Consider the following 8,848-nt stretch of genomic DNA (forward strand, 5'->3'; position numbering starts at 1 on the left):
TGAAGCTTCATCCAATATTACTTAAAATTTTAGTGTACATAACAAAAGAATGAATGTGAATGCAAGATAACACAAAACATACCTGTAAAGAATGCAAATTGTACCTCCACCTGGGAAAAGGAATTTCTCCCCTTCTTTCCTCAACCAATGTTGATTTGGTTTTCCATTATTGATCCATTCATTGACCGATCTATAATGCTAAGTGATGAATTCACCCTCTAGATTCAATATACCTTTACACATATGCACACCATAAGTGTTTTGATACATCACCCCCACGCTAATTAGTTACTAAAAACGTGGGAAAGATGGTGCATTGTCAAACCAAGTTAGTCTTGATGTTAGAGTAATGCATGAATCAATATTGAATGGTTGGAACAAATAATTTGTATGATTTCAATAATTTTCTTACACCCACCTTCATTGTGTATGCTGCAAAGTAAATATTTGAGTTTTCAAGTGCTCAATTGAACTAAGGCTATAGTTTCAAGTGATAATATTCAACACTAAAATATGTGTACATGAAATTTCAAAAAGAAAATAAACACGAAAAGGCAGTAGAGATACACTCTTATAGCTACCTACCTTCAAATGGAATGTATGGAACCCAATTCATTTTCATTTCCTTCATTGGTACTACTGTCTCACCTTCCATTTGAACAGACTTAATTCCAATTTTATCAGAGGGTGGAAATGGGGATGTAACCTATTCAGAGACATGTCATGCTTCTTTGAAAACAAATTCTAATTTTACACCCCCTTCCAATGTATCTGACCAAATGTACCCACTTGATTTTCTTCTTTCATATTCATTTACATCCTGAAAAATATCAGTTTCAAAAACCAAGACAACCCTAATATCTCTAGATCATAACACACATCCATATTTTCCACAAACCATAGGAATTAATACTCTCTTACAATTAGACCACTAGTTTTAATATATATTTTTTCTTCTTTCCATTCTTGATGCACATAAAGTGATCTTCTATTAGTTGGTAAACAATCATGCATATTCAAAGACCAACATTACCTGGTAAATGATTTTTCATTTCTAATGTTAGTATTCTTTTGACAAAAGGTAAAATGCATACCTTGTCAGTCCTAGGGGCAAGGGCTACAACATGATACACTTTTTCATCAATTTGTGTTGTGCATACTACACCAAATTGTTCATCCATATGCCACAAAGGGTGAAGATGTGGCTATGCTTCTCTAAATGGAAAAACCCTATTGAAAACCACTTTACAATTTTTTTAAACTTTTTTTTGTTCAGCTACAAGAAATTACAAGACATCCACTTCATGCAACTGTTTATTTGAGAAAAAATTGTGGTGAATTATCTCAATCACCTATGTTTGAATTGAAGGGTATATGCATTAGAAACACAACAATACAATGTCAACTCAAGAAATATCTCTAAATTTTGTGTCATGAACACAATGTGTGTTATATTTTAATTTTTAGCATCTCACCACTAAAGAAGATGTCAGTGTTCCATCCTCTGGCTTCTCATCAACGTAACAGTGACAACCCTAGAAATCCAAATTGGCACCTACCACAGGGAAAATGCATGTATATATGCATGGGAGTCTCTCAGTTTTAGGAACAATAACATATATCTTTAACCACCACTTTTGAAAGAAAAAAATTAACAACTATAAGGTCTTGATTGGACACTAAAAAAGAATTGAAATGAACTTACCTTTTGACCACAATTAAAATATATCTATGATGAGGCCAAACCCTTGCAGAATCATCGATAATTACTACTCCATATTCCATTCCAAAAATGCCATCTAGATCTTTACTTTTAGGTAGCCTATCATCTCCATCTAGATCAACCTCATCACCCTTCAAAATAACACGTCGTGCAAATAAAGTTCTTGTGGGATCAAGTACTTTGGCCATCTCTATGGCATAAACTTTATTGCCCATTGTCTAAACATGTTGTTCATACAACATTCTTTCTTGGAACATAAATGATCAAAGAATGAATTAGATGAAATAAAGAATAGATCCATCTATTGGCATGCATAGAAGTTTCCAATTCCACATTGTAAATCAAATGATGCCTGTAAGAACTACAATTTGCAAAGATATTAATAGTTCAATCCAAATTATAGTAACCTTGTCCAAAAAATTTCAGATGTTAGGCCACAATTTAGTCCACATTCCCATATAAGGAAAGAAAAAAAATATAATGTTGAGGTTTCTCTTGGTCTTGCTCCTCCTCCTTCCTTAGAATTTCCTCATGCACATGATCTATTTCAATAAATTGTTGGACAAAAAAAAATCACGAATTAGCAACATTTATATACTCATATTACCATGAATCAGTTCATTTACTTCACATCCCTCTTTTCCTAGGAATCGCCAGAATTATAACAAGATGGCTTATATTTAATGAAACCTTAGCTAAATTTAGAAGTGTCTGATCATGGCCCAAAACAAGGCAATGTTTCTTGGCACTAAACATCTTATTTTTTTCGTCAATTCTCCATGTTGTTCCTGCTAGATTGCAACTCATTTCTCTTCACTTAGCCCTTCCAAGAGATGATCCACATCAACCCAAGGATTCAAATGTTTTTGTGTGAAGTGGTATTTTCATCTAAAAAACTCTATGAGGGGTATAACCATGCTAGAATACTTTGGAAGTGTTATGTCCTGTGTAGTATCTTCTTTTCAAAATTTAGAAGATTCAATGAATTCTTGATCCATGTCAATGGGGTCAATTTCTCTAATTGATTGCCCAACAAACATCTGTGATGATAGAACTCATAATGTTTTCATGTTAGAATTTTTTAGCATTTCAACAATTCTTGCAAGATTTTCCATGAAATTATGTTCAATATTAGCCAAATACGGAACCTGTTACAAATTTGGACCCATATTTGTAGTTGTTGGTCCTAAAGCCATACATATCTACCTTCTCACTAGGATAAAATGTTTACCTATCCCACTCAAGTTCACATTATCATTACCTGAATTCATGTGAAGAATATGACAAGGATCATGAGGTTTCATCTGAGGCTTCCTAGAGTCTCCAACCTGCCCAACCAACAAATAAAATAAATGATGAATAATTCAACAGAAGGAATATTGGAAAAAAAAAGAATATATAGTTAAACGATGCAACAAGTTACATTTGAAATGGATTAGAATTGAAGTCACAGGTTTCTCTTCCAACACAAAGAAACAATGATCCAACTTCCAAGTCATATTTTCAAAGACCACCAATTAATCCAATACAAATCACCAAAGCCACATGCCTTGGGTCACTTACTTCAACCCACATATATAGAATGAAATGAAAACAAAATAAATATATTTTCCACTATTACATCTCTCAAATAGTCATTACACACAAGATACAACTCAATTAACTATGTTGAATCACCAACATGTCTTACTGTGGAAGTTCCTTGAGTGTCAGGTTTGGAAGAAATTGCTAGTGCTTGCAATGTCTTTTTATGTTGTACATTTGAATTCTTTAGTGTGCTTGGGTCAAATGTTATTTCTTTCCCAGATGTAGAAACAAATTCTCTACTAGGACCTTACTAGGGAGGATTTGTCTATTGACATTGATAAGGATTTTGTGCAGGTTGTGCTGACAAACTTCTATTGTTCTTACTTAATGAGGTGTATAAGCATAGTTGGGTTTACCATTATATCAATAAACACAAAATGTCTATTTTATTTATCTTCTCCCTTCCTCGCCTATAGATGGAATCCTTGGATTTAAATTGATATATGTACTATTTAGTTGAATTTGATTGGCTTCAAAAACAGGGTCCATTGAAGTACTTTCATGATAGAATCATTTAGTTTTTTGTCTTTTGTTTCTATTTTCAATAGTGACATTTTGTGTGTGTAGCAAAAATACTATTACTATAACTTCTCAAATTAGTGGACCTTGATTGGTCTCCATTGTTTTCTATTTCCATTTTCGATTTATGATCCCAGTTAGTAGGTGTTGGAATAATGGTATTATGTTCAAGCCAACCACCACATCTAGATGTCACAACTAAATGGGCCATGGATAAAAAAGTGTGTTCCTAGCTTGGTGTAAATAGAGTAGTCACACATCTGGGGGTTTCATACATCCTTCCTGAAGTGTTTGAGTAGCAACATGGCCAATGTATCACTTAGCAGGACCTACTAGCGAAGGACAAGGGACCACAGATGGAGACCAACTTTGATAAAGAAGAGATCATCATGTAACCCCAGTAGGGAACTTCCACACTGTGGGTCCAAATAGTGGTGCTGCCCATCACCCTTGATGAAGCCACCTTCATTGGCAATTATTTGAAACACATGTTGAAAAGGCTACTACCAGGTGAGAGCCCTCTCAAGAAGCTGTAGATGGTGAAGCCACTCTCCAACAAGACTTATTCTCTTTCAGTAAAGGATACTTTGCCACCACAATAGATAGAATAAAAAATTCCAATTGCAGTGCCCTTGGTGACACAAGTCCAGTGGTCTTTCCACCTCCATGGAGACACCTTCCAGGCCCACCTGACAGAGTTTCCTGCTAAGACTCTATCCTCGGTCGATGAAATACTGTGAGCATTTGGATTTCTAGAAACCATAGGGGCACATATTCCCCTCGTGCATATAGAGGATGACCCCAGCAAACAAATCTTGCGTACTATAATCGAGTAGGAGGGCTAGAAGTTTATAGGAACTTCAACATGTTAGGGGGAGTATTTCTCGCAGCATCACCAATTGTCACTCGCAAGGATGGACAGGAACTTAACTGAAGAACAAGCATACGCACAAGAAACAGACCCTATACATGAGCAACAACAACTAGGATAAATGCAGATCCGTGAGCTACACTTTTTAGGCCCCACTTCCCCTCTGAAGTAGTTTTTAGCCATGGCACATGTTAGCCTTGGAGGCAAACGGCCCAAAAATGGATCCATATATGTCCTAAAAGTCTCCAAACTTGCTTAAGAATTATCCCAAAGGATCCAAGTGTGCCCAAAAATTCTTCAAAATCCTCTTAAGGGTCGTTCAAAATCAAAATGGTCGAAGGAGGAAAGCCCTTAAAGGGGAGGAAATACACTATCGAGAGGCAGGAAATGCTTGAAAACCATTAAAATTCCAAAATCACAGGCTTAAAGTGAGAAGGCACAATAGCCATTATATTTGGCCGATCAACGACCCAGATCTAATCGGCGGTCGCATCGGTGGAGGAAAATCGGCGCAGACCATGGGGCGATGGCGATGGCGATCAACGATTAAACGAGGACCGTCGATCACATACGTGGATCAATGACCCAAATCACATTGGCGGATCGCAGATCGAGAAGACCAAAGGGGCAGGGCCTTTACATATAGCGATATGCGATTGCGATCAAATCGCATCGCATTATTGCATCAATGTTGACCAAAGGGCGGGGCCTTTACATATTCCTATGTGCGATGCGATAAGGCTGGACTCGACGGCATTGTGAACGATATTCCATAATATTTCAAGTCTGCGCCCAAGCATTTTGTAATGTATTCTTCATATATTTCGTTATTTAACAAATTACACAGGAACCTTGGTAGCACCGATAGTGATGATGTCCGGACCTGATGTGTTTCAGAGGCGAAATATATATATGTTTTCAGGTCCACAAAGGCTGGTTTTTCATGTTTTTTAAGGTTTTCGCCATATTGCAAAAATACAAAGGGAACAAAGGGACCGGGCCATCTGCGATAGGTGACAGTGACCCAAAGGGCAGACTCGATGGGTAAATATATCATTTTTGAGGACTTTTAAAGTCTGAAAGGAACAAACATTGGCGGGAGTTTACAGCATTACAATGGTTTCTGTGTAAAACAAAAAACACTCATTATTAAATAGTTTGAAGAGAAACCGAGGTTGAGAGGCATATACAACACAACACAGCCCGAATCAAATACATCATGGATCAACACAGCGCGACACAACCGGAATCAATAGAAGAGATTGTGGGGATCTATGTCAAGAGAGAGCTCCCTGCCAGCGCACCCAAAATATTTGAATGCAGTTATTCCTCTGTCAGAAAGAGAAAAAAATTTGAGCCATGCCTACCTATTGAGGGAATCAAACGGTTAAGGGACAGATCAGACAAGGTTAAGACTCCGAGCCTTCTAGAGAGCTCAGGAGCATTGTAAAGGGCCTATAAAAGGCAAAAAACTAGATGTAACAAGGGTTCAACTTTTGGAGATTATTCCTCCTTTGTTTATTGAAGATTCTCATCTTCATCCTAAGAAATATAAGCTTTTTTTGCCATTAGATGTTCAATGTCCATTCCCTTTATGTTGTTCTATGCTTGCACTTGAACAGTTTGTTCAACTTTTCTGTGTGTGTAAGGCTAGATAACTGTCATCTGGTCTCCGCTTTGATGTATTAGATTAGCAAGCTTCTTTGCTGCCTATAGCTAGTCATTTATATGTGTTATTATATATGCATATGCCAGTATAGTCAGTAAGTTCATTTGCTTCCTGTAGCTAGCCATTCATATATGTTCATGTATGCAATCTGCTGGTACTATCAGTATTCTCCATCTACCCATTAAATCTACAAACTATTGGGCATTTGTGGTCTAAAGCCTTATGTTGTTAAGGGTGTTCATGCATGTATTGAGTAAGAATAGAGCTGAAATGGTTATCTAACTTGATCCAAACCATCATTTATTCCAATAGTTCATAGAACAATATTGAAGATTACATTTTACCAGGCACTCCGATTTACAACCTAGGAGAGTTTCTTGGAGTGTTAACATAATTGGCGCCATTGCCGGGGAAAGGAAACTGAAGCGCAACTTCCCTGGGAAACGACACAGATCCAACTTTGATCATAGACAAAGTCTAGACACATTTTTGGTTGTAATCATCTATCTGGCGACTCTACTAGAGGTCGAACCTCTTGGTGACTCCACTTCATAGTTCTGGCTCAGTTTGTGAGGCATACTCGGAGAAATCCTCAAAAGCTACACGCTGACCTAGTACCTGATCCTGAAAAAATCATCAAAGAGAGAAAGGTATTGCAGAAAGGAGCATCAGGTTCATGTAAACCTAAACAATCTCCTATATTTCTACAAGAAAGGCTTGTAATAGAACAAATACATGTTGAGAGTATAGCATCTAATACTAGCAGTGAAGAAAAACTCTCAAAGATTCATAAATCTCCTCATTCTTTAGGTTCTCCTTTTGCTTTAAGCCCAAAGGAAACCTCACCTCCTATCCATCATACTCCTTTAGTCCTGTCAGTCACTCCTCAACCCTATATCATTCAGACTGCTAGTACTCTTTTAGCTACCACAGCTATGGCAGGTCCACAAGCACCTACCAAAATGGAAAGAATCATAGCTGCTAGGTATGGACCTCTAATACTCCCTACTCCTTTGAATGCCATGCCTACTGAAGAATATCATAAATATAGGCCTAATTTCGCTGGGACTGAAGGTGTTACTACTGAAGAACATCTTGAGTCATTCTATAGCTATGCTGATAATCTGGACATTAGTGAAGATGATGTGTGGATGAGAGTCTTTGTTCAAATCCTAGATGGAGAGGATAGAAAATGGTTCAGAGAACTAACCCTAGATATATAGCAAATATTGAAGCTTTAGATGATGCGTTCCTAAAGCATTGTGGGGTAAAAAGGACCTCCTCTATTACCACACCGAGTTTGGAAAATTAAAGAGAGAAAATGGTGAGTTGTTGTCTGATTTCAATAAAAGGTTTAACCATATGGAGAACAAGATTCCAGCTGAAGTAAAACCCACTACTACCTCTGCTAAACTCACCTATGCCAGTGCTTTTGATTCTGACTTTTGCCTACTGTTGAGAGAGAGGTGATGTGCTACTTTGGCGGACATGTAGGATGCAGCCTTGGAAGTGGAATAAAACATCATGGCTGTAGAGAAACTCAAGGGAAATGTTGATAGAATAAGACAGAGGGGCGAGTCTTCATCATCCTCTGATCCTAAGATAGATAAAATGACCAAAATGATCGAGTCATTAGCCTCTGAAATCTCTAAATTGAAGGTTGAGCAGCAACTGGGGAAAGGAAGAATGCCTAATACCTTTGCCCCAAGAAATTCGAATCCAAATCCATATAGAAGAATGAATGAAGTTGCAGATTTTGCAAAGAAACACAAATGCAAATGAAGACCAAAGGGTGAAGGCTCCTTTTCAGAATGCAGTCATGGAAGAAGACTAGTTCGAAGAAGATGATGAGATCCATTGTCTAGAAGACAAAGGCAATGCTTCCTTTTTTACCTCAGCTGCATATGAAAAGTCATTATGCAATGACCAGATCAGCCAGGAATGGGATGGTGAAGCTATTCTACAAGCTGTAGATCAGCAAAGATATAATTTAAGGTCAAAGATAAATAATGCCAAGGAAACTCCTGTTCAAAGAGCTGCTGTCCCTATAGTACCACAAGCTAATAAGCAAAAACAACTGGCAGTTGATCCCATCATCCTCAAAGCTCCAACTCATGAGGTAGGAGGCCTTGACAAGTCCCCTTCTCCTTTCAGTTTTCAATTAGAAATTCAAAAGCTAAGAATACCTATGCCTTTGATTGAACTAGTGAAGAATGAGTCCTTCAAAAGATCCATCCTTGAGGTCCTTGAACCTAAAGCCATCCAAGCCTCCACTGACTTTGTAAATCTGCAAGATGACAATCCAGATGTTATCCTCAACCCAATGATTGAAAACTGTGAAGACAACTCCCCATCATTCTATGTCTCTTTGACTATTCATGATAAAATCCTTCACAACTGCCTTTTGGACACTGGAGCCAGCCATAATCTAATGCCCAAGGCTGTCATGGATGAGTTGGGTCTTGACATCACTAAGCCT

At 37.6% G+C, this 8,848-nt stretch overlaps 1 pseudogene; it reads right to left on the minus strand.

The window, feature by feature from the left end:
• Nucleotides 1-721: 721 nt before the first annotated feature.
• On the minus strand, nucleotides 722-2,583 carry LOC149144333 (RNA polymerase II C-terminal domain phosphatase-like 3; annotated as a pseudogene).
• Between the last annotated feature and the right edge of the window lie 6,265 nt (nucleotides 2,584-8,848).

This window comes from Pinus tabuliformis, chromosome X (genome assembly GCF_031772625.1).
Source record: "Pinus tabuliformis cultivar Carrire ecotype Pingquan chromosome X, CPIR1, whole genome shotgun sequence".
NCBI lineage: Eukaryota > Viridiplantae > Streptophyta > Pinopsida > Pinales > Pinaceae > Pinus > Pinus tabuliformis.